Source organism: Podarcis vaucheri (assembly GCF_965113315.1).
Source record: "Podarcis vaucheri genome assembly, chromosome: 3".
NCBI classification, from domain to species: Eukaryota; Metazoa; Chordata; class Lepidosauria; order Squamata; family Lacertidae; genus Podarcis; species Podarcis vaucheri.
Window position 1 is genome coordinate 61787257 of NC_138761.1, and position 26935 is coordinate 61814191.

Consider the following 26935-nt stretch of genomic DNA (forward strand, 5'->3'; position numbering starts at 1 on the left):
TTAAGAATGGATAGGTTTGATCTTCTTGCAGTCCATGGGACTCTCAAGAGTCTCCTCCAGCTCCATCATTCAAAAGCATCAATTCTTCGGCCATCAGCCTTCTTTATGGTCCAGCTCTGTCCTGATATTTTGACTAGAACTTTTATAGCTGCTGATGCCAGTAAACTGGGTTGAAAGGGAGGTGGACTGAATGAGTTCTATAGGCTGGCAGTTCCTTGATGCCAATTTATACCACCTATCAGTCACAGGGTCCAGTGTTGTATATTCTTTCTGTCCCTGAAGTTACATGTACCTGTACATGAAATTAGAGGCAACTCACCAAGTGAGGTCCAAGCCTGGTTCTAGCCCTGGAGTCTCTGTCACAGAGCACCCAGAATTATGAAGCCAAACCATGGTATTTGATTATGATTAATGCATTTTCCAAAACTGGATATGTACAACTTACATTTATCAGTACTTTCATTAATCTCGTATCAGAATACGGTACTTCCATGTCCACCCCTCCATGGTTCCGTTTGTTTGTTATTTTGCTACATATCCTAATACCACCCAAGTCCTTCTGTACACTAACCTAGTTGTTTTTAACTGCTGTTCATATTTCTAACCCTACTTGGAAGTTTCTTTGACTATTATATCTCTTTAAATGCTCCCCAAAATATTCCTACTCTTCCTGTGTCCCTTCTCTCATCTTGATTCCTTATCCTTGCTGTCATAGCAGCAAGTTGCAGAACAAGCCAAACCTAGGTATTTTAGAACCTATTGCTTTTTATTTACTTTTCTGATGAGTATTGCCAATATTTTGAATACACATGGAGAAGATCTTCATGAGTTTACCGTATTGTCTGCTCCATAAGACGCACCAGACCATAAGACGCACCTAGTTTTTGGAGGAGAAAAACAAGAAAAAAATATTCTGAATCTCAGAAGCCAGAACAACAAGAGGGATCGCTGCACAGTGAAAGCAGCCATTCCTCTTGCTGTTCTGGCTTCTGGGATAGCTGCGCAGCCTGCATTCGCTCCATAAGTCGCACACACATTTCCCCTTACTTTTTAGGAGGGAAAAAGTGAGTCTTATAGAGCAAAAAATACGGTAATTATTTGTGATACTGGAAAACGTCTAATTGCTCCACTCACTTGAATCCCCTTCCATCCAGTGCATTCACTGTTCAGATACACATGCAAAAATTACATATGGATTCTCAGGCATTTCAGTGGAGCAATGCAATCTCTCACACATCTCCTCTCCATTTAAATGAATGCAGATCTTGCCAGCATCAGAGATGAGCTCCCATCCCCATGCCAAAGGAATCACTGGATCCGGACAAGAGCTTGATCTAATAAGAAGATTTTCAATGTAGCATTTTCACTGTGTACACTGAAATAGGAAAAGTAGGGGTTTTTTAATTGCAGTGCTACAGAGATGTAATTCTGGAAATGCTAACAATTCTAAACCATTCATACAATAATATATTGGGGTTGTTTCTGTTCTCCTTATATTGCCCTGTATAAACTATGAATAACAACTGAGAGCTATTTATCAAATTCCATGAGTTGCCCCAGAGTGGAATATTGGTCACTTTATTTTTGATTAAAACTCCATAAATCTGTAACAAAACCTTCAGTTTCTTAAGAACTACTGAGGATGCAGCTCTTGCCAGATTTCCTGCAAGATGCTCATATAATAGATTATATTAGAATTAGTGAAACAATTGTCCTCTGCATGCCATATTTTTTCATGTATAAGATGACCCCTGCCTAAAACAGGGAGGCTAAGTCACAATATCTCCAGAGCAAAAATGTCTATACTTAGCCTGAGGAAAGTTGAACTCTGGAACTCCTTGCCACAAGGAAAGCACCATGGCAAAGAATTTAGCCATTTCCAAAAAATGATTAGGTAGCAGTAGAAAATTATTTCGATAATTACTCACTGATTATGCAAAGCTGTCTCCATCTGCCAATGTTTTGTGATTGGTGGGTATTAGTCATTTGTAGTTGCAAGTGGACCCTGGGAGTAGAAAGTTTGGGAACCTCTGACTTAAGGCATTTGATGCAATCATAGGGCAGGATTCACCTAACAAACCACATTAATGGAAGGCCTGTGCAATGACTTTTACTTGCACAACAGGACCCCCCCCCCCTGCCACGTGCTGTGCTCCAGAAACCAGCTAGGGTGGGGCTCAGGGGAACCTCCATAAGAGCAAATAGCAGCAGTGGGATCATTCCACCTGGCAAGCTGAATTGCTTTGCATTTTTTAATCCAAAACTTGAACTAGAAGTATTATTGCATTATGTCAGGAGCTCTGGAACCGTGATAGTTGTGGATAATGATTTAATTTTCATGAGGAAGTATTTATTGACATTTAAATTAGGGACTATGAGTGGAGTGTTGTTTTGAATTTATATGCCAGATTGAGTTAGCTACAACTCACTAATTTCAGTTAATTCATTAAGTTCATCTTTGCCTTTCCCCTACGAAAGCACCCCTGCAGTCTAGACGGGATGTACTTCTTTGGGTGATAAATAATGAATAAATACAGAGAGTGCCATTAGCCATTAATGTAGCAGATTGATTCTCTGGAGCGTGCCGTCTCCATCCTTACTTTAGTGCTTATGCCACCTGCCTTTTGCACTTATCATATTGGGCTCTAGTGGGAGTGAATGAGATTCCCTTATCATTCTTCGTTTACTTCATTTTTACCAATACACACCAGCCAAAATAGAGCCTTTCTACAGCGACACAGAAGAATATATAAATTGGAGGGAAAGTGCTCCACGTTAGCATACCTTTATTGCTCTGGCATAGTGATTTATGTGGCTTACTCATCATGATTAGGGAGCAACTCAGAAGATACTAGTTGTGCGTGTGTTTTATATCTATCTACTTAAAACACATTACCAGAGATTAAGGACTGTAAAGTTCTTATAATACAGGGATAGGAAACCTATGGCCCTCCAGCAGCTGTTGGGAACTGCCTGCATTGAATACTATTAGGAACCCCATATGTATTGTCTAAAGGAGAACAGGATATTTTTAAGATGCTGCTGGTGGTAAGTGCATGGTGCAGTTCTGCCAATTGAGGATGGGTGAACATACATCTGAGTATACTGAGCAAAAATCAAGTACAATTTTTTTCATTCTTGGAGGAGGTGGTGCTGTAGTTCATTGGTAGAGCACATGATTTGGATGTAGAAATTTCCACGTTTAGTTTAAAACGGATTTGGTGCTCTTGTGCAACAAACATGATTCTTGATTCATAGCACAGTCTCTCAGCTTACGGCACTACCGCAATTCTCCTCATGGTTGCATTATATTTTTAAACAACCAGGACAGACTGCAGAACAGGTTCTACAAGTGAACATTTTCACTGCAGCAGCAGAAAAATCAAGTCAATCAATAAAGGGGGGGGGGAATGTCCATATAGTGCAGTTCAGTTGCAATAATGTACAATTCAAACATGAGCATGACATCATTATGTGTTGCTGTATTTATTCACTAGTAAGAGCTTTCAGACCTGGTGATGCCGTGCATATAATTAGCTTAGCTGTCTTGAGCGACCTTCAGGTCCAATCGGGCTGAAGGGGAAGGAGGCAATCGCCTCACCTGTCTGTCCCCATGGAGATGCCAGGGCTGGTGTGAACCGACTGTTCAAGCCCAACCTTCAAGGTGGAGTTCCCGTTTGCCTGCAAGAACCGAGCCACATCCTGTTTGCCACTCCGAAGTCATGCCTGCCCACTCCTTTTATGATAGAAGCTGTGTGTGTCAGCTGTTGAATGAATGTCTTTTGTTTGCTTAGCCCTGCCATACACTTGTTCCACCAGTGATCATTGGCTTGCCCATGTTGTATACTGATTTGAACATTAAAGTTTGTGGCAGAAAACAAAATTTGAGCCCAAGTATTTCATGCAGGATATCAGCCACAGGCCACCCACAGTGATCTGCCATGGTTGGCACCCACATGGCAGCCAGTGGTCATGGGAGAATCAGTTTGCTGAAAGATTGGCAAAGCAGCACTGAATCTTTTCCCTAACATCCCTCTTTAAGAATCTAAGAAGGACCCTGATGAATGAGATCCAGGGTTCATCCTGGTCTAGCACCCTGCTTCCCACAACGACCATTCAAAATCCTCCAGGAGGACTGAAGACAACGGCCATCTCACGCAGTTGCTCCCCAGCAGTGGGTACTTTGAGGTACTCCCCCTCTGAACATTGCCTCTGGAGGCTGCATGTATTCATAATAAAAGGGAGCCATTTCCACTACTGTGCTAATACTGTGCTAATCACAAGTGGAGAACATCAGAAGCTGCCTTTTACCAAGTCAGAACATGGGTTCACCTAGCTGAGTATTGTCTATTTTGACTGGCAGTGGCTTTCCAGGATTGCAGACAAAGGATGCTCCCAGCCTTATCTAGAGATGACAGGAATTGAACCTGGGCTGGGACCTTCCATGTGCAATATCACTGAGCTACTGTCTTTCTCCATATTTCAAATAGGGAAATGTTAGTATGCCTCTTCAAAAAAAAAAAAAGAAAAAAAAAGAGAAAAGGGTATGGTTAATAAGCAAAAACAATTTGATTTTTAAAAACAAAGGGCAGAGTTTTCATTGCTGTCACCCCACCCCCAAAGCAAATATACCCAGTAGAAATATTCAATTCTCCCTGTCCTATAATAGTACATTTTGAAGCAGGCAGCTGAGGAGGAATCAAGGACAGAACTGACACGCAGCAAGAGAACAAACTCAGCAGCTTTGTCAAATGCTTCTCAGTTTGTCTGTTGCATAACTGCAGTGCTAAATGCTACTCTGACTAATTTCTGCCACGTACAGAGCCAGATTTTCACATCAAGGAGCTGAGGCCAGATTGTCAAATGCTCAGCAGAGAAATGAGGGCCAGATTTTTCCAAAGTGATCAACACCCAACATACATGCTAAAGCACTGAGGTCTTCTAGAAATTCTGGCACATGGCTTTGTTGCCACCTCTGCAGTACAGCTGAGGTCTTGGTTATAAACGCAGGGAAGAGCTTTCTGAACTGCCACTGACTTTGGGGGTGGATGAGGATAGCTTCATCATGTCCTTTGAATCTTCAGTAAGCCATCAAGGATGAACTGTGTGGCAGGAGCTGACCAGATCTTCTGGATGTTGTCACCAGTTCCGCTCCTGGATCTCCTCAGAGGGAAGAGTGCTTCAGGGAAGGGACTGCTCTCTACCAAAACTGCAACTATATGAACTTGTGCTTAAGCTTGCTTTCTCCTCCTCTTTCCCATTCTTTTTTCCTTGTGTGCCATATCTTCTTAGCTGGTAGACTGTTGGGAAGGGACAACCTTTGAAGTGAATTTTGTAAGCCGTTCTGAGAGCTTTTTTTTTTGGCTGATGGGCTGGATATAAATCCTGAAAAGCAGTTCCAGTTGCAATTCTTTCTAAAATACCTGGAAAAATAAGAAAATCTTAACTTGAAGCCAACAAATTGTGAAGTCAGCACCAGACACACCTCCTTTGCGAGGACATTCTAAAGTTGGAGAGCCACCACAGAACGGGCTCTCTCCTTTATGACTACACAATAGGTAAAGGTAAAGGACCCTGACCATTAGGTCCAGTCGTGACCGACTCTGGGGTTGCGGCGCTCATCTCGCTTTATTGACTGAGGGAGCCGGCGTACAGCTTCCAGGTCATGTGGCCAGCATGACTAAGCTGTTTCTGGCAAACCAGAGCAGCGCACAGAAACGCCATTTACCTTTCCGCCGGAGCGGTACCTATTTATCTACTTGCACTTTGACATGTTTTCAAATTGCTAGGTTGGCAGGAGCAGGGACTAAGCAATGGGCGCTCACCCCGTTGCGGGGATTCAAACCGCTGACCTTCTGATGAGCAAACCCTAGGCTCTGTGGTTTAACCCACAGCGCCACCTGCGTCCCTACACAATAGACCTTTGTTAAAGCAATGTTTGGAGAAAGGCTTCTACAGAAGATCTTACTACACAATCAGGCTAGTTTGAAGATAAGATATAAAGAATTAAAACAATATACAAAGTGTTCTAGTTGAACCTTACCGTAAACCAAATGTTCGCACTGGTATTCAAACTCCATTTGCATTGACAGCTTTTGTCTGAAGCAGCCACAATATAAAGGTGTTAAGAGTGTCTGCTTCACACACTGTAATTGCTGTTAATTAATTTCATTCCTAGACAAAAAACAAAAAACAAAACAACGTCTAATAAAGCTACATTGCAGATCACCATAGTGCTGTAGTTGACTCAGCCCCTTTTCTGCTTTTGCAATTCTGAAAATCTTTAAGGAAAATTGTTGAGCTCTGCAGTACACCCAGATAGAAACTGGAACACAAAAAAGATGAGGGCAAAATAGAATAAATGTTTGAAGCTTATGGTTTCTACTGATGCCCATCAGAATATTGGGAAACAAAGACTGCATTCAAGGGAGTTGGCCACATTCTGTCTCGGTGAAGATTAAATGACAAAAATCAAGAGAGACAAAGAACAGGTGAAATAATATCTTACATTAGATCAGCTACCTGCACTTGACAAACATTACACCTTTTGTAGCACATTAATATGAATGTTTTCTCGGAAGTAAGTTCCAATGTATTCAATTATGCTTACTTATGAGAAAGTTTGCTTAGGGACGCAGCTTTAAATTAGGGGCACCATTTATACAAATACTTAGCCCAATAAGAAAAAGAATTTTATTTGTTCCTTTATTCTGTGAAACCTATAGAAGTGTAACAACTGAAGTAACATTGCCTACAACCCATTTTTCTGCTAATATTTCATAACTTGTCGCTTTGTTCTCATGTACATCTTATTTCTTGGAGACATCTTCTTGCATTTTTTTATACCAGCACATTTGCAAATGGTCAAATAATACTTTTTCACTCATCAAATACTGTAAAAATAAAATGTAAAAATGAATATTCAAGACAAGCTGGGGGTGGCACTCAAGAGATTCATTTATCTTCAATTTGGAGTGCTCCTAATGGTTTGGCAGATTTTTCAGGCAGCTCCCGTTCAACTTGCTACTTAGCTGAAAGGGGGATCTGACAAGTATAAACTGCATTATTTAAATTCAACTTTTTCAGGGTCTGGGGAACTTAAAAATGATTCCCCCCATTAAGGGCTCAATATCCATAATTACAGTTGTCTAATAATCCTACCAGTTCTGTATTCTGTTAGATGTCATTATCATTTATGTCAAATAATAACACATATTAATGCACCATAGGTTAGTTCTGCTCATAACTTGTTTAATATGTAGGTATAGATTTTATGTATATATATTGTGATAAAACTTGCATTTAGAATGCAACGCTCCAGAGCAGGGACACATATTCCTCAGCTACATGATTTGATCTGGCCATTGCTATGCAAACACTGTAGCATATCCCTTCATCTTAATTCCCCTTTGCTAAGATCCTTCACCCTTCACCTTATTCGAGGAGATTAAAATAATGTAATATCATCATGGAATTAGAGAACTGGGAGGGTCCCAAAGGTCCTCAGAACTGATATTGCACAAGATATTCCACATACATTTCTCTTAAAATGCCTATGTACTGAGCTATATGTAAGATGTTGTTTTTGTTATTTAAATTACTATACTTCTCTTCATCCGAGGATCACAGGGCAGTTTACGGTATAAAAACACAGAAATGCATAGTGTAGTAACAGACAAAAACAATCCCCCAGTTAAAAAGGCCATAAATTGTTTAATTAGCCAAAGGCTTGGGAGAAATGTTTTTGCCTGGCACCTAAAGATATGTAACAAAGGTACCAGGCAAGTGTCCCTGTGAAGAGCATTCCATAAGTGGAGAGCCACCACAGAAAAGGCAGTAGTAGGGGCTATTGAATTGCCTTGTTACTGAGAACATATTAAGCTGCAATATATTGAGTAAGACCATTGATCCATCTTGCTCAGAATTGTCTACATTGATTGGCAGTGACTTTCTGTGATTTCAGACTGGTCTCTCCCAGCTCTACCTAGAGATGCCAGAGATTGAACCTGAGACTTTCTGCATGCAAAGCACATGCCCTTCCACTGAGTTATGGCTTCCCTACTGTGTATATATGACAAGGAATACATTTTAAAATGGACGCACACATCAAGCGAGTGTTGCTATACATGCTACAGACACCACTGATGTGCATCAGAACAGCCAGATGAGATAGAACAGAAGTGATGGGAAGAAGAAGAAGAAGAAGAAGAAGAAGAAGAAGAAGGAGGAGGAGGAGGAGGGTAGGCAAACTAAGGCACGGGGGCCGGATCTGACCCAATCGCCTTCTAAATCCAGCCCGTGGACAGTCCAGGAACCAGCATGTTTTTACATGAATGTGTGCTTTTATTTAAATCTCTGGGTTATTTGTGGGGCCTGCCTGGTGTTTTACATGAGTAGAATGTGTGCTTTTATTTAAAATGCATCTCTGGGTAATTTGTGGGGCGTAGGAATTTGTTCACCCCCCTCCCCCAAAAAAATATAGTCCGGCCCCCTGCTGAAAAAGTTTGCTGACCTCTGAAGAAGAGTTTGTATTTGATATCCCACCTTTCACTCCCCTTAAGGAGTCTCAAAGCGGCTAACATTCTCCTTTCCCTTCCTCCCCCACAACAGACACTCTGTGAGGTGAGTGAGGCTGAGACTTCAGAGAAGTGTGACTAGCCCAAGGTCACCCAGCAGCTGCATGTGGAGCAGGGAAGCGAACCTCATTCACCAGATTACAAGTCCACCACTCTTAAACACTACATCATGCTGGGTCTGGTAAAATGCTTGCCAGTATTGCACATATACTCTGTAAGCACTTACTATCCCACATGCAGAGCTGGCATTCCATTGGCCCAGCCAGGGGGGCTTCTGTGCTGACTCACGTTTAATGTGCTTCTTAGGTTTGGTGATACGCAAAATGGTTGAAACAACTGCATTTATACGTAACAGAACATACATGGAACAACTACCCAAGCAGCCCTAAAAGGGTGAGATTCTACCTATGGTGCCATCAGCCTGAAAGTTGAATGACTTGGGCATGTACTTAATGGATGCACTAGTATCCAATGTACTCCAAGATTAAACAATTTCTAATATTCTAGACACCATGTGTATGTTCTTATACCACATACGCTATGCAGTTTTTAATAAGTCACTTATTGGAAGTGATTCACACACCTCCCCAAATTAATAAATATGTGCAAACAGCTTTGAATGAGTCAGAAATGAGTCTCTACAGTCTCCTTTACTTTGAATTCCTGTGAACAATTTGCAACTTGTATATGTAGTGTTTCATCTGGGTACATAGAATGCTTTAGGTATATCAAAACTTGTATTCCCTCTCTCACCAAATGGAAAATTATAAGATACCTCTTAATTCTTTTGTTTCTTTTTGCTGCCTGAAATTTGTTGTCCTTATCTTCTCCATTTGCAACTCTGTGTAAATAAATGCCCACCCTCCCAATCTTTTCCAGTTTTTATCGGTGTTTCTATTAAACAATGACCTGGAGGCTTTAACTAGACCATTTTGCTTTGTTTTTAAAATTCCTCTTGAAACACTGTAATATTTGCTGCTGCAAACAGTATAAAATGATGCCACAGGGGATCCAGGCATGGTACAAACTTTACTTAACACTGTGTGATTCTTAACAACTTGATCTCAGAACGATTACTGTCCTAGGTCACATTTCTCAGTTGGAGTTCCCTAGAGCTGCTTCTTTCCATGCCCCTATTCACACAACATTTTAATTCCTACTATTATTATAGACACTCAGGACCAATCCCAGAGGGTACTGCATTTCACATAGCCAGGAAAGTGCTTTTGGTATGAACAAACAGATTGCAGTTCTTCCGAACTACCAGTCCAAGGTTGTGGCAGTGTGGCTAAACTCTAATTTGAGGTGGTGGTTTTAAATTACAACTCTACGCTATAGAAGTAAATGCCAAACCTTGGCAGGATGTGTGAAAATCGAAAGTAGCTGCAAATTACCCAGAAATCAGAGAACTACAAGAGCTTCCATTTCAAATATAATAGCGTGTGCTTCCTTTTAGTTTCTTACAGGAATTGTACACTATGTTGAAAAAGATGGATCAACAGCTCAAATCCATGCCCACAGACCACACTGTAAAAATAACCAATGCAATGTTTTGTAGTGCCACAGTGGCACAAAAACACAAATCGGAGGTGTAGCTTTTTGTATGGAGTCTCTCCAAATCCACCATCAAATCACAACTTTGTCTATAGACTGTGTCATGCTTCAGATTTTTGGTTTTGTGTGGGATATGCAACCTTAGTCATATTCAGAGAAGACACATAATGCCAGATACCACTTGGTAGAAAGGAACATGGGGAGATATATTATACAGTCAGACCACTGCCCATCTAGCTCAGTGGTTCCCAAACTACCCTCCCCTTGCAAAAAAAAAAAAAAAAGACTAATTGAAAATTGCTGGTCTTGACAGTCTACTTACCGGTAATTATTTTTCTGCCTGTTGTAGCAATTGTAATGTGATATGCTAGGGGCTGTACTTTTACTGCTGCTTTTATTTCCTATAGATTGTATTTTGTAGTATTACAAAATACAATTGCAGTATTACATTTTGAATTCCATAGAAGTCAAATTCCAATACAATAAAATAAAATACAAGAAATAAAAAAACAAGTAAAGTACAAGTAAAAACAATACCAATATTTAATGTGGTAGATGTGATAACTTCCATCTTCAGCCACAAATGCACAGATGGACTGTGGACCACCTGAATAGCAACCCCTGATCTGAGTATTGCCTATACACTGACTGGCAGCAGCTTTCCGGGGTTTCAAGCAGGGGTCTCTCCCAGCCCTACCTGGAGATGCTGAGGATTGAACCTGGATTGAACATTCTGCATGCAGATGCTAGACCCCAAAGCTATAAGTCCATGGTGATTATTATTAGGTGTTTTTCTTTTATTAAGTTATGTTAAGTCCATAGAAAAGGATGTGCCTTTGAAGATGGCTGGGGGGGATGGGCGCCATGTGAAAACCACAAGGAAGTCTCTTTGAGCCTGTATTTTTTTTTTATACCGCTGCAGCAACATACAAGTTTTGGTTGCACAAGTTTTATGGCACCGTTTGCTGATGGTTTTGTGTGATCCGAACTTAAGTCATGCGAATTTAGATTCTACTAGATCCCATTTTCCAAATTCCATCCCATTCCATATCTGCTTGAGAATGGCTCAAACCCACCGGAGGTAAAGAGCTGCAAATTTTGATTGGCTCAGAGAGCGCAGACAAACTCCGAAGACACTGACAGTCCTTTGAAAAAAGGAGTTGCTGGCGTTCCCGTAACATTCCTGAAAGAACGTCATCTGATCTGGACAATTTCTATAAATCTGCAAATCAACCAAAAATATGTTTTATTACGACACCTCTTTAAAATGAATTTATTTATCTGCCATGGGGGGGGTAAATACCCCCACCAAAACGCAAGTAAATACTGCGACTAATCACCAAAGTCAAAGCAAGATCATTCCCTAAACTATTCGTTTCCGCCTGGAAATCCACACCGGCTGCTGCTGAAGCATCGCCGCTAAGTGAGACATTTTGTTTTCAAAAATCACATGCCGCCGAGGACGAGGCAGAAGCCGCGAGGCCGCAGGAGCAACAGCGAGGTCCCGCCAGCATCCGACGAACTTCCCCCGGGCGCATGGAGCGAAAAGGGCAGCGGGGCAGGCGATTCGCCGCGCAGCCGCCTGCGCCAGAAGGCCGGAAGAAGCCGCAAAAGGCGAACTTTGAAAAAGAAAGCAAGGAAGAAATGCCGCAGGAATGACCTTGGCCAGGCGAGGGAGGCGGAGACCGGGGACGGAAAGCAACCAAAAAGGGCGGAGGAGGAGGAGGAGGAAGGGGAGCCTGGTCGCGGGAAAGAAGATCCCACCCACATCCTTAAAGGAAATTCTCAGGCGAGGAAGTCGCACAACTTTTTTTTTTTTGCCCGGCAAGTTGAGACCGGCTCTCCTGGGAGTTCCCTCCGCGGGGGGAGGGAAGAGGAAGCGAGAGCTCCCCTGACCGGCGAGGGAGGCGCGCAGCTCTCCGCTCTCAGGGAGGAGGCCCCGCCCCCTCTCTCTCCTCCTCTCCCTCCCTCTCTCCGCCCCGCCTCGGTGCCCCTCTCCTACGCACTCCGCCTGTCAAAGGCGCGCAGCGGAGCCCGCGGCGGCTCTCTCGCGCTGCTGGCCTTCTGGTTCAGCCTCCTCGCCTCCCTCCCTCCCTCCCTCCCCGGGACGCGCTGGGGGATCCGATGACATCACTGGCTGAGCTCTCCCCTCGCTCGCTCTCCCCTTGTAACTTCTGTTCTGGGAAGTGGTGCCAGGAATAACCCAGTCTGTCTGCAGATCAGAGGCTCCTATCATCCAGAAGGGAGGAGAAAAACGGGGGGGGGGACGCACACCACACACACACACACACACACACACTACAACTGCGGCTTCTCGGGCCTGCCCTTGATACGTGTGGATGTATGTGTGTGTGTATACACACACACACACACACACGCGCGCGCGTGTATAGGTGTTTTTTTGTAATAAAGTCGAGCTGAAGCGGAGAGAGAAAGGGAAAAGAGAAGGCGGAAAAGAGCCAAGCCAGATGAATGATCGGTTTGAATAGAAACACACGAATCAGACGCCCTTTGGCTGTCGGAATATCTCTTTCTGCCTCTCTATATAAAGCAATGCAGCAAGGCATTTAAAGGCAGACCCAGGCTTAGCAAGAGAGCAACAAGAAATCACACACGGGCCGGTCGTCAACAACAACAACAACACCACCAGCAGCAGCAGCAGCAAGAAGGGCGGCAGTTAGAGGGCTTTCCTCCTTCTCGGTGACTCCCAGGTGAGCTCCTGCTGCAAATACTCACCCCCTTCTTTTTCCTGTGGGGCTCGAAGCAACTGACAACCCTCTGAGGTGGTCTTGATCGCTACGGTCAGGGGTTTTACTGTCACTGTGTGTGGGGGGGGGGAGAGGCCGTGTCATGTCGCTGTTTGTTTTTGTCCACCCCCACCCCCTTTGGTAGTCGGAGAGCAAGTGCTTTTGCTGGCTTGCGTGCATGTACTGAAAGAAGGCTTTGAAATAATATACATACACAGGGGGGGGGGGAGAGAGCTCAAGGTTTTGCCAGCGGGGTGAAAAGGGGGGACTTGGTGTGTTCGGATGGGTAGCATCACTTATTCCCCCCCCCCCCGCATTTCCCTGAACTGCTCAGTTTCCTTTGGGGAGATGGTGCCGAGGAAGGAGGGGCCGGGGGGAGCTAGGAATATGTGCTGGTCTCCTTTCGCTGCTGCGCTGGGATGCTCAAGCATTTCCGATGCAGTCGATAGAGCGACTAATGGAAGCCTTGAGGGCAGAGGCAGCCCCAGGCTCTGTCACCACCACGTCCTCGGGAAAGGCTCGGGTCTATCCAGGGTGGCTTTTGCTTCGTGTTTATAAGAAGTTCATATCTGGCAACCTTCGCTAGGAACCGCCTCCCCTCCCCTTCCCTTCCCTCCCTCCCCTGTCCAGAAAACCCTCCGTCTCTCCCTCACAAGTCGCCGTTGCTTCCCCCTTCTTTCTCTCTCTCTGTGTGTGCGCAAAGGGGAAGGTCTTCGCTAGTGGCCTTACTGCTAGGGAATGTGGGGAATACCCAGCATGTAAGTGTATGCAGATGAGGCGCAGGCTGCCTTGCGTAATCTCCTCCTGTGGGGAAGAAGTATGTGCATGGTTACTAATGAGCAGATGAGGAGGCGGAGGAAGAGCAGAGAGCGAGCAAGCGAGCGAGCGAGAGAGCCCCAGAGGAGGCGACGCGACACGGCTGCCGCTGCTGGGCTGAGGCACCGCTCTGCCCATGTCAAGGTAGCTGGCGGCGAGGTGAAGGGGAGGGCAAGCCCCCCCCCTCCGCGTATGCGCGCGCTTGCTTGGCTGAGGGGACCGAGGGGGCCTTGAAGGGCGGCGCACGGTGTCCGTGTGGGGGGGACGGTTGCTGTCGGAAGGAATTTCAGTCACCGCCTCCAAGGGCTCAGGGTGACTTGGCAGTAGCCGCCGCCACCGCCTGAATTGCCTTCGGTTCGACGTCGTCTTCGCCTTGCGGCCGTGGGGCGGAGGTGGCATGTGGGAGCCCCTGGAGGGGGGCCGAGGAGGAGGAAGCAGCAGCAGCAGCAGCAGCAGCTCGTGGCGGCGGCGGCGGCAGCAGCTGTGCGCGCGGGGGAAGAAGAAGAAGAGGAGCGCGCGCGGAGCTGCCGCGCGCGCCGTGGGGGGGGGGGAGGGGGAGTTCGGTTTGCGACGAATGTGCGCAGGGCGGACAGGGGTAAAGGGAGAAGGCTATCTGGTGTGTTGCGCCTTTATGTCTGTTCCCTGAAGTGGGTGGAACGTTGGCCCGTTCCGGGAATGTTCCATGACGTGTAAAAGCCACAGGAAGGGGGTTAACAAGGGGCTCTGCCTGCTGCTGCTGCTGTTGCTGCGAAAGCAGATGTGATCTCCCTCTCTCTCCCCTCTTCTGCACATGGGCTCCCCTGAGGGGTTTGGAACGAAGGCGCTTTCGCCCCCCCCCCTCCGTCCTCTTCCCCTTCCCCTTCCACCCTCTCCTATTTGATTGCAGAGAAATGCATTTCTTATATAATGCGTGTGCATATGGATGTTTGGGTATGATTATGTAACGCGCACATCCATGCTTGTGCCGATCCCCCCCCCCCTTTAAGCATCTACTTGCCTGAGAGCGTCCTTTGGGGGAACTGAAGGAGGCAGGCAGGGAGGGATAGAGCCGGTTTCCCTGGCAGTTTCCCTTTAGAATTTATTACCCCTGTAATGATGGGAAGCTGGCATTTCAAGGGGAAATCCCTGGTTTAGTCTGGACGGCAATACTCCACGTTTATTTTTTCAGAGAAACATGTATGTCATTTTCAGGCTTCGAAGGGGGTCCCTAAACATGATTCTCAACCTGCAGTGTCCCTGAGCTACAATAAATATTATTATACCCCATGCAGTGATACACTATACAGAGTGCTGTGAAAAAGGATGGCAGCTCCCCTCCACCCATGTTTATTGTAGCTCTTAAGAAAAATACGCAAAAATGTTTCCTACCTATCCAGTAACAGAGGCCTAATGTAAGAATCTGTTTATTTGTTATGAATTAGTAAGGCCCTGGTCTCCCCCTCCACACTTGCTGTATGCCACAATAATTTTGTTGTTTTTCTTTTTAGATTGTGTATGTTGTACTTATTAAAAACATGAAGCACTTACGTCATTGTGTGTGTGTATATGTGTACACGCACACTTTTACTTTGTTGGGATGCAGTTACTGACTGATATTTTTTTCTCCTGAACTCATTATTAGGCCTTCGTTATCAGACATATGAATTAAATTGAAATATTGCTATTGGAGTTTGAGTCTGCACATGTGCTAATATATATTATATTGACAGAAAGTGATCAGTTGGTTTGTTTTTTTCTTCTCTTTAGGAATTAATAGACATGAGTTTTAGAGAATATTAGCTATTGTGTGCTATACAAATGTTAATAATGAATGTTAATAATGAATGTTGTGGTCTTAGTATATGCCACTGGTTTCAGTGGAATTGCAAGTAAATGAGTTTAGGAGCTTTAGCATAGTAAAGCTTTAGTTTAGTATAGTATATTCTGTAGCTTGCTAAGAGGAAACATGATTTATATCCATACTTTCAAGATAAATAAATTAATGTCTATGCATAAGTTTGCAGGATGTGCTACAGTGTTACCTTTATTGTGCTATCTAAATAAAGTTATTGGTCCAAAGAATATCTGTGGGCAAAAGATCCATGGGAATCTTGGCACTGTCATTGGTAAAACACTGATCATAGCTGGCATTTGATACCAGTTCATAAAATCAATTTTTTTTAGTTCAATTTTTTTCTCATGTAAACATTCTGAAATTTTGCTTGGGCTCCTGTATTATGTCAGTTTTTCATTAATAAAAATGTATTACTGGAAACGTTTATATGTTCATTATAAAAGTTATATTTGTTTAGTATTTAAGGTTACTTAATATTTCCATTTCCTAATCTCTGACTCTAGCATTACCTCCAATATCGTTTTTGAGCTCTCTTATTCTTAATTTTAGATGTGCTTTTATTAGAGATGATAGGAATTTGTGCATGAAAGTTAAGAAACCGGAAGTTGTATAGGTGTAGGGTTTCAGTGACAATATTGTGGTTGAGGTCTGAAAGATGGCAGGAATATTTACAGAGCAAACCTGTGCAGGTCTACTCAGAAGTAATTCCTGCTAAATGGGTATAAGAGTCCATCCTTAATGTTCAGAAATTTAATGTAGTTAGAGATAGTGTTTTAATTCCAGAAAGCATGAGTTGATTTTGTTTTTCCTTACTGATACAATGTTCATAAGACAAAAAACAAGATCACAAATTGATCTTTACAAATTGGATGAAACAAAAATGTTTTGGCATGGAAATAAGGGATTATATGCATCGTACAACATAATGTTTTTGCTAGGATAGAGGATTTAAATTTTGTCTTACTTGGCTTTCCTACGCAGTTTGTGTACATGCACATGTGCATACATGTACACACACGACTGAGAACCAAATTCTAGTAAAAATATTTCAAACCTTCTCAGGATCCCACAGTTCATGCCTGTGTAGACTGTTCTGCAAGCCATTCCTTGGACTGACATATTTTAATACTGGCATGAGAGGACAAATTATCCTATGCTGCTTGAACCTGACCACTGTACTAGCACAGCTGCTGCCTCCTGTCCTACCATTGTAGAAGTCTAAAAGGTTCTGCCATAAATTTTGTAAGGCCAACCTTGTGAATGGTATCTTTACAAGTATCCAAATATATGAGGCACAGGAGTTATTGCGGCATATGCAAATATGACTCTGCATATTATTGTTACATTTGAGCTTCATAGTAGCCCTGTAAAATAGCTTAAGCTGAAATACAGTGGCCTGCATAAGGGTGCCCTGTCAACTTTGGTGCTAAATGAGGATTCAGATCTGGGTTTCCCACATCCAAGCTGCACACTCAAGCCACATCACACTGGCTCCGTCTGTGTGTTTAATATATGTATTTTTGCACACTCTTTGCTTCCATTGGGCGGGAAAGGTTTTTGGTAGACTGTTGATAAAACAGTGTGGCTACGTTGAAGAAGCAAACCACCAGTTAATTTAAGGTAGGCCTTGTGAGGCCTAGGGCCAGGTGGGGCTGAATATTTTGTTGACAGTCTATAACAAGTGAAGCATGGATGTGGGGGAAGCAAGTAGGCTGAGAGTTGTGAAGTAGGAACAGAGCTGGGCAGTGTGAAAGTTGGGGTAGGATATGTTCTGTAAATCTTAAGAGACTCAGGATATATTTGTTGGGGGGGCATGTAAGGGGCCATAGATTAAGTTGAAGGGGCAGGGTGGCCAAGTATGGGATAAGGTGAATGCTGATTGGATGTTAACAGCTAAATCACTGGCCGGAAATCTCACTTATGAAAGACTGTGACACAAAACGTTCCAATTTCCTCAGTTGGCGTAAATGACCAAATGTAACTTGGCCAAAGAAAGCAAATTTGGAATATATGCTTCCCTAATATTCATATAATTAATCCGAACGCTGTGGCACCAATGTAGAAATGGCCCAAAAGGATTTTGATTACTGTATATTTTCTCATGTGTGAGATCTGTTTATAGTCCTTGTTACCATGAGGACAAAACACAGAAACATATGCATGCATGTTGGCTTTGCTGAGTAATCATGCGTCTGTCTTAATATCTAATACTGGATCATTACTTATATTATCTACTGGTAGACTAATGTGGCCTTCCATCAAGAAAAACACACATACACCACAATATTATGAGGAGTTGAATTTTAATAGTTTTCAATCAGTTCAGGGGACGTGGGGACGGACTAGTAATCAAAATAAACGTTGGCCTTAAAACCTTGGAAATATCCTCTGATATAGGGGGAAAAGCTATCACTACACTATGCACTTGACCAGATGTACATATTTTATTTATATTGAGAATTAATGAAAAATGTAATTTATGCAACCGTAAAAGAGGCAAGTACCATTTTGCTTCAGTTTCTCCATTAGTGGGGAAAATGTCAAGTTAATGTTTTTTAAAATAAAAGATGCAGCTTTTATGCAAAATTTTGTATAATTTGGATTTTATTATTTAAAAGCCAGTTATATAATATGTCCTTTAAAAATAACTTGATTCAAAATCATATCTGGATATAGTGCAAATGCATTAAAATCTATATTAATGATATCTTAAAACTGAATTCATGGCTGTCAAAAACATTGTGTTAAAGGCTTTCTATGTAAAAGAAGAGGTCAGGGATGAAATATTTGACTTGAGAGGTCAAGGAATGTAAATATGACATAAATGCTACATATGGATGGTACGATGAAGTTTAAGATCAACCATGGTTTATTGTGACAGTAATGTGCAGCAGCAGTGAGTCCCTCAGGCTTGTGCTATCTTCTCTTATGGTGAGACCACAAGGAGTTCAGAAGCCTTCACTTGTGGTTTTGATCAGCTGCAGCTTGTGACACAATAAATTGTGACTGATCACAATGTTTCCAACAAGGAAACTCCAAGCCATGGGATATGAAGTTGAACTGTTTCAATAAACCATAGTTAAGATTAACCACCATGGGATTTGGATGTAACACTAAACTATATTTAATCATAAAGGAAGCAAAAGCTTCTGATCCCCTCCTTGTGGTTGTACTGAAGGAGGAAGCTTGAGGATTCTGCAGCTCATTCCCATCACAATGAATCATGGTTTAGCATGTATGCCCATTCAAAATAATACATAATTGTGAACAGCATGAACATTTAACTTCCATGTTATGGAGTAACACTGTTCTGCTCAATAATTTACTATCCCTTCTCTTCTAAAATTCTGTACACTTATAATGCAGTGGTATGTATGTCTATTTAAAAGTAAGTACCACTGAGTTCAGTGGAACTTGCTTGAGAGTAAGTGTGTTTAGGATTACAGTCTAAATCTTATAGTAAGTAATCTTGGTTTGTGGCTTTGCATATGTATAGAGAAAACCAAACACAATTCTTGATTAATCTTCCTCTAACCAATGTGATACCTTCGGATGTTCAATCAATTAATCAATCTCCTTTATTGGCATAGAAAAACTGCATCATATACACGGATCTCAGAACACAACACAGTTAACAAAACATAGCAGGAGATACTTTAGGATAGAACTGTCCAGACATTGTGAGTTACGATAATGGCTCCTAGCACCTATGGTGACATAATTTCATGGTGTCACTCAAAAATCTTGCCACATTCTCCACAATGTTGTTACTACAGTGGTACCTCAGGTTACACATGCTTCAGGTTACATATGCTTCAGGTTACAGACTACTAACCCAGAAATAGTACCTCAGGTTAAGAACTTTGCTTCAGGATGAGAACAGAAATCGTGCTCTGGCGGCGCGGCAGCAGCGGGAGGCCCCATTAGCTAAAGTGGTGCTTCAGGTTAAGAACAGTTTCAGGTTAAGAACGGACCTCCGGAACGAATTAAGTACTTAACCCGAGGTACCACTGTACAATTGTTCAGAAGATAAAACACTCTGGAAGAGTCAGTGTGATAAACTCCCTCCTTCATTAAGGGGGCCAAATGCTTAACCTTCGGATGTTATTGAGTGCAACTCCCATCATCCCTGACCATTGGCCATACTACTGGGGTTGATGGGAATTGTAGCCCAAAAACATGTTGGCTATTCTTGCTCTAAATACGGTATATATAAATAGTAGTGCAAAAGACGTGCTTCTTGAGTAATATAAAGGCTCTATTCTGTTGTGAACAGATATGGTTTATTTATTATAGCAACATATTAGTATGCATATTTGTTAAGGAAGTTATTAATAAGAAAGTTGGAAATGTTATCATTTTTTATTGGTGATTTAAATCAACCCACTCACTGTAGGAGGCTTGTCAATAAGATCAGTTACATGGCAAGGAAGATGAATGTAAATATGAGAAAAGTAATGTGTTTTACAGTTTTTAAAAATAAGAGTTGTATTCTTTGTAGGTGTTGAAATGTATTGGGATTCCATATATTGTTGCTGGCTGCCAATCACTTTTGGAAACCGGAATTAGACGCTTGATTTTTTATTTAGTATTGAATAATACAAATGCTTATTCAGAGTAAAAATATTGAATACTAATGGTTTTCTTCTGATTTCTGTCCTGACTTAAATAATTTAGTAAACATTCATTCAAGGATCTCCATACAGGTTTGGGGCTTATCTTCATATTGCTCCACATGGTGTCTATTACATGGTGAGCCATTTGCAAGCAGTGATTTATAGGGTTCTGTTTTTCACATCACTACAAACTTGCTAAACCATTTGTTGTGATGTGGGGGGAAATGAGTTGCGGCAGATGAACAACTCATCACAAGATAATGGCAGCTACTTAGAGCAATGTAAAACTGCCAAAATAGGGTTGCAAACTTCTGTTTGGGGGGCAGCTTATTGGGGCAGCTTATAGTATATTGCGCTTCATTGGCAGTGAACCCTCTCTGACAGTGATTGTGATGGCACCAAATATTCAGTTGCACAGGGAACTAAACAGTGCAGTCCAGCTTCAGTAAGGAAAGGAAAATTGCTAGTTTGGCTGGGGCTAAAACAGCACAGAAGGGCAGAATGAAGACCGAGAAGAGTCTCTGGATGTAGTGGAACTAAAAGACAGGGAGCTTCTGCTGAAGTAAGGGTGTAGAGCAGAGGATGGAAACCGCATCTGAAGGAAGTTTAGGTGGTGAATGAGTTAAAAGGGCAGAGGAGATGGGAAATTGAGGCAAGAAGTAGTTGACTGAGGAGTAGTGTCGGAAGAAGCTTCATAGTGCTTACGGAGAGGAGAGCCTGTACAGTGTGGGAGGAAAGAGAAAAGTGCTAAAAGAGCTTGTTCAAAAGACATGTTGTTAAAGGATGTGGGGCATGGTGGAAATGTGGAGTTGAAAAAAACGATGAGCTAGTGGGAAAGTAGCTACACAGAGGGGCGTAGAGACAGGAAGTTTTAACTATTGTTTGGAAAGAAGCTGGAAACTGGGGACCAAGGAGTTTAGGGCCATAGGGTTCCCTGATCTCAACGGGATGCCAGGTGTTGCTAGACTGCAACTCCCATCAGCCCCAGCCGGCATGGCCATTGATCAGGGATGATGGGAGTTGTCTGAGAACTATCTTTCCCTGTACTTTCTACTTTCTTACTACACTGCCACACTGTCAGGGAGCTAAGAAGGAACATCAGCATTCAGGACTACAAGTTGTTTGCACTAATATGCTATAGCCTTTTCAGCTTAGTCCACATACTGACTACAGTGGTACCTCGGGTTAAGTACTTAATTCGTTCCAGAGGTCTGTTCTTAACCTGAAACTGTTCTTAACCTGAAGCACCACTTTAGCTAATGGAGCCTCCTGCTGCCACCGCGCTGCCGGAACCTGATTTCTGTTCTGATCCTAAAGCTAATTTCTTAACCTGAAGCACTATTTCTGGGTTAGTGGAGTGTGTAACCTGAAGCGTATGTAACCTGAAGCATATGTAACCCGAGGTACCACTGTAGTTGGTTATTCATAAATTAATGCAGGAGCTATACATTCAGTATCTGACTTAGTTGGGGTTTTTTTTTGGGGGGGGGAAGGGATTGTGACAGTTTCCTCCTTGGCCAAACATCTATTGATCTATTGTAGTATACCTTGTTTGAGACCTGGACTCTCCTGCCACTGACCCTTGGCAGGCATTTAGTCTAGTTGACTTGAGCGAACAAAAACCATTTGTATCCTTCCTTTGTTCCTGGTCTCCTGAAGTCTGAGCAATGGGTGCTCTCTTGTTACCCTTTGCATCCATTTCCTGTGGTGGGCATCTTTGCTTTAGAACCGTTTCCCAGCCCAGTGCAGAACTAAGGTTGTGCTGTTGCAGATGCATCATGGTGTTTATTTTCTCTGCTCCCCTCCTAGAGTACATTCCTCCTCTAGTCACTGCTGTGGGTACATGACGAAACTGCTTGCAAAGTCGTGATGAGTCCTTCATTTTTCTTTGCTATTTCCCAGGAAAATTGGAAAGTCTCCCAACTGATGTGTTCTGGCCCATTAATCTTGTAGGGTGGGTGCTGTTTTTTAAAATAGAAAACCCATTCTAGCATTCATATCCAAGGACGTAATTGTTCCAGACAAGTGTAACAGCTCCTGTCTGCCCTCCCGGGTAAGTAATGGCCAAGTCATCCCCAAATATCTGGCAACTTTGAACTTACCAGGCAAACAGAGGAAAAGTTGAGTCAGATGGAAGTAACAAATGCAATGGGAAATGAAGACCTTTGCAGGGTTGAGGGTATGTAGGCATCAATCTCCTGGTAGAAAACAACCAAGACCTTGGACTGAAGCAGGGCTGAGCAGATATGCTTGGGTTTCTCTCTCTCTCTCTTGTTTAATAGTTTGTATAGCTCTGCTATGCATTTAAGAAAGTGGAAGTTGCCTGAATGTCTATACAAACCAGAGACCACAAAGATATGGGGCTGTGCTTAGGATATGGCTGCCACATGGGATCTCCTAGGAGTGCTGCTGTGTGGCAGTGGCTCCACATGGCAGTAATGATGTATGAGATTGGCTCACCACATTAATTCCCTGTTCATGTTGTCTAGACAGCCTGCATGCTAGCCTTAGCTGAGACTACTATTGTGCGCCGTTGATGTGTGGAGACATGCTACTTGCTGCAATTATATGGAGACTTTCAGCTGTAGCAATAGCTCTTGCATGTTGTGGGTACAGTGTGGAGTTGCCTCCATAACAGTTTTGTGGCAGTTTCTGCACGGTGGCCACAAAACAGGAATTGTATGGAGTCTGGCAGACTGGCCTTGACCATTATGAACACATGGTGATTGTAACTGGCCCAGATACCAGGCCATTTCCCCCACCCCCAGGGCAGGGGCGAAACTAGGCTTTATTTCACCTGGGTCAAAGACCCAGTTTGGCACACCCACCCATGTGCATTTGTGTACACACACGCACACATCCTGAGAGTCTCAGTGGTGCCTATGTGGCTTTACTTTGGGCAAGAAAATGGCTAACCCCACCATAGCTACGGCTCTGCCCCAGGAACTAGGAGTAAGCCATTTGCTGTTGACCCTGTTCTGAAATTGGTACTCGAATTGGGATCCTACATACATGGCAAAGTGCCAGTCCTTCCAACTACTTATTTCTAGATTGAATCTGGAGACAAGTTCTTTTCCCTGCAAAAAGACTTCTTTGCAACAAGTCCATCCCAGGTTTATTTTTAGTAGAATGTGAAGATTCAAAATCTTATATGGCTTGCATTTTTTGCTGTGGTTGATGTTTATTCAGTGGATCTTTCTAGAGATTGCCTTTGTTCTTGTTTTTATTATGTATTTTGTGCTTTTTTATCTTGAATTTCTATGTTGTGAACCTCCCTGAGATCTATAGATGGAAGGCAGTATACAGATTATTACTATTATGATTATGTTTAATGTTTCTTCTGTATTGACACTTCGTGTTTCGTACTATATAGAAACTAGTTCAGTTTTGCTGAAGAATGTTAAGCCAGGCCTCTATGCCTCATGAAGTGTGTTTAAAGCCTATTTCTGTTTACGTTTACTTCAGCGCAGTTTTGCTTTAATATATCTGCAGCGTGTCACTTGATCCTGGTCAATAGTTCAAGTCCACAAGACAGGCTATAATAGTGGAGGACAATTTGGATCACATGACACTTTGTCAACCAAGTGGATTGTGGTTGGCAATCCAAAGGAAGGAATAAATAGACACTGTGATTATTTATGGCCTGTGTGTGCTGGAGCACAGAAGGTCCCCATATGTTCCAGGTTGATGATATGGAGAAGCCATTTAGTGTCATGGTCTGGGAGGAAGGATTGCAAATAGTTGTTTTTTTATTCATTTTGAATGTGTGTTTACAGGTTTAAATAGTGTCTTCTCCTAAAACTGCTATATTGGAAATTATATGTAGTGAAACCCCTTTCATCTGGACCTCTGTAATCTGGTCTTCGTTTCTATACAGCTTGCTGTTCACTTGACAAAACATTGTGTTTCTTTCTACTCCAGACCTGTATCCCTTGCAAACACCAGGTTCCTGGACATGAGTGATGAGTGTATGGCAATGGGGGTAGGAGTTGTCTCCCATACATGCAGGGTTGGATCTAGGGAAGAGGAAGCAGAAATCTGCTAATTCACGGGGGCTTTCTTGGTGCTGCTTTCCTTCCACAGCCTCCCGTGTCAAGGAACCCCCTGAAATGGGGCACAGCAGGGTGCAAGTAGCAAAATTTGGGGGACCACCTTGGGTGAGTGGAAGTGCTTTTCTGCTTAGGCAGCACATCTTTGGATCTATCCAGCTCACAGCATTTAAAAAAAAATAAAGTTCTCCCCACTTCAAGACTGAATATTCTACTTTATTTACCATTACAACATTCATGTAAAGCAAGGGAGTATTATTTTTCCATTGTTGCGGATGAATGACTAGAGTTAAGATAAGCTAGCTTGCTGAAGCCTGCATGATTGCGCAACACCTAACTTATTATTAGCAGCCTTTGATTTGTGTTTGGTCAGGTTCTGTGCTGGGATGAAGTCCCATACAAATTTACTTGGAAATGAATGGGATATATTTTTGAATATGCATAAATAGGTTGAGCTGTTAGTCAAATTGCTGAGCATATCTGGAACAACCCCAATTTGGGCCAATAATTATTGGGAATGTAAGTGTAAGCAAAATTAGCATTATAGGCTGCAAGAGATTGTCTGCCTGATCAGGGCCACTTTAGATGATGGTGCAGACAGAAAGATTTACTTACACAGATGCAGATAGGTTTGGGATTGCATAAGACTTGGGAAATCAACCTCTGGTAACTGGAGTTTTTTGGAAACCAATTGATAATGCATACTTAGCTAAGTGCCTTTCCCAAAACTATATTTAGTAAGACTTGGCTTGCTGTTGTACTTCAAAAATGTTTCTTTAGAGCAATTTGTAATTTACAAAGAAGGCAGGTCTGAAATAGAAATAACCATAGCATCTTGTGATGTGATAAAAAGGAAATGACTCTGGGAGTCAATACAGATGTTTATTCCATATTTTCACAGAGTATAGGCTGTCCTCTGTATCTTCATGAGGTCGTCGGTGTGTGTGTGTGTTGTAGATGCTGATGTTTGCACCTTGGCAATATGGTGATAATTTTAATTGCAGTTCTGCTACCTAGGCAGAAACAGCCCAACAGACTTTAAAAGGTGTTAAGCTGTTTCTATTTGGATGACAAGGAAGAAATGTGGCCCAGCTCCTCACTGGAAAAAGACAACTTTTGTCTCTCTAGATAGTATAGTAGAAATCGATATTTTTGCAGTGAATTTTTGTAAAAAAAAAAAATTCAACATTCAAGAAGGCCAGATGTTAGCAGCTGCAATGCATTAATGTAGAGCAAGCACTTAATTAGCACCTTCCTTTCAGCAGTGCTTTTCTCTGGCATGGAGTGGCATCTATGCTTTATTTCTGTATACTGTCAATAAATGAAGTGTATAATAATATTAGATGTGCCAGCTATTTGTAAATGTAGTCCTTTGGGTACCATTGAGAGAGCTTTTGAGAGAGCCTTTCTGTGTTAAGTGGTACAGGATGAATGAGATCTACATAAAAGCAGGCTGTGCTGTCCAGTGTGAGTATGAAATAGTGATTGCAGCAGAACACCCATGATAATCAGTGGTTTTCCCAAAGACTGGCAATTCTTTTTATACATGGGAGCCATTGCATATGCTTCATGGCAGTTCCCACCACTATTCCAGATTATTTGAGATCTATGTTAGAATTTGTTAGAAAAGTTCTGAAAGAAAAGTTCCGAAAGCTAGATTTATGGGCTTATAGCATCATCCTAACCATGTGTTCCTCAGAAGTAAGTCCTATTGAATTCAGTAGGCCTTATGTCCAGGTTAGTGGGTTTAGGACTGCAGTCTTAGTGTTTTGTTTGCATGAACTGGGAAATCCTCCATTCAAATCTTACATGGACAATATTAGGGAAGTGGCTTTAGTCAATGTGTTATTTTCTGAAATCTTCCCCTGTCCCCCAATATGGGCATGATCATGATATTGGGCTCTTTTACAAGGATTTTCAATGATTTCTGAGATAATGTATACAAAACATAAAACAGTCATTATTATTATTAAATGTTTCTTGAGTTAAAACAAAGAGAGCTGAAATACATCCATACTGTGGAAAGGGCAATATGCTTTTCAGATGATACTTTAATAATAATAATAATAATAATAATAATAATAATAATAATAATAATTGATAATAAATTTATTTATATCCCACCCATCTGGCTGGGTTTTGCCAACCACTCTGGGCAGCTCCCAACCAAATATTAAAAACACAATACCACCAAATATGGTGGAAGGGTAAAGACATTTTAAAGAGTAGCTGGGAAAGTTGAAATTGATTAAAGAATGTGAACAGACCTGCATCTCTTAACCCAGTTTCCTTAATTTTGTTCCCACATTGTTATACTTTGTAGAAGTACAGCCATTTGAAGTCTGCACTGGATGAGTGATTTATTGACAAAGCAATGCTGTATTGTTACTAACAGGCAAGAGTTAAAGTAATGACTGCTGCAGAAACTCAGGTTGTGACAGAATATTGCAAAGTGTTGCGCCCTATCATAGAATTGTAGAGTTGGAAGGGACTGTGAGGGTAATCTAGTCCAACCCTGACCAATTAAGCATAATAAGAAGTAATTTGAAACAGAGAAAATGCCCACAACAATTGGGCATTGTTGAACATCCACATGTGCTTTCCCATTTTTAACTGTATGCCTTGGATAATGTGGGAGGCTTGGTTGAACGAAAGAAAGGGCAATAATTCAGTTGTAACCAAATAACACTGGGGAAAAATATGCTGGAATGCATGAAAACATAACCTTGGGCAAAAGAGGTCA

At 42.3% G+C, this 26935-nt stretch overlaps 1 protein-coding gene and 1 long non-coding RNA gene across 6 annotated transcripts in view; one reads left to right on the plus strand and one right to left on the minus strand.

The window, feature by feature from the left end:
* Positions 1–1096: 1096 nt before the first annotated feature.
* Positions 1097–13152, minus strand: LOC309528519. Of its 2 annotated transcripts, XR_014217787.1 has the most exons (4): positions 12867–13152; positions 6044–6174; positions 1929–5423; positions 1097–1375 (listed from the first exon to the last, which is right to left on the minus strand). It is a non-coding gene; the product is annotated as an uncharacterized lncRNA (long non-coding RNA). The 2 variants fall into 2 exon arrangements; XR_014217788.1 differs by having other exon boundaries at positions 1097–5423.
* HIVEP2 (HIVEP zinc finger 2) overlaps positions 12506–26935 on the plus strand; it is a 137354-nt gene continuing 122924 nt past the window's right edge. For 3 of the 4 annotated variants that reach the window (XM_082215866.1, XM_082215864.1, XM_082215868.1), the window contains exon 1: positions 13558–13837. The gene's annotated coding sequence lies outside the window, so the exon portion shown is untranslated. Of the gene's footprint in view, positions 12842–13557; positions 13838–26935 lie in introns of those variants that run through there. The other variant, XM_082215865.1, reaches the window with a different exon arrangement.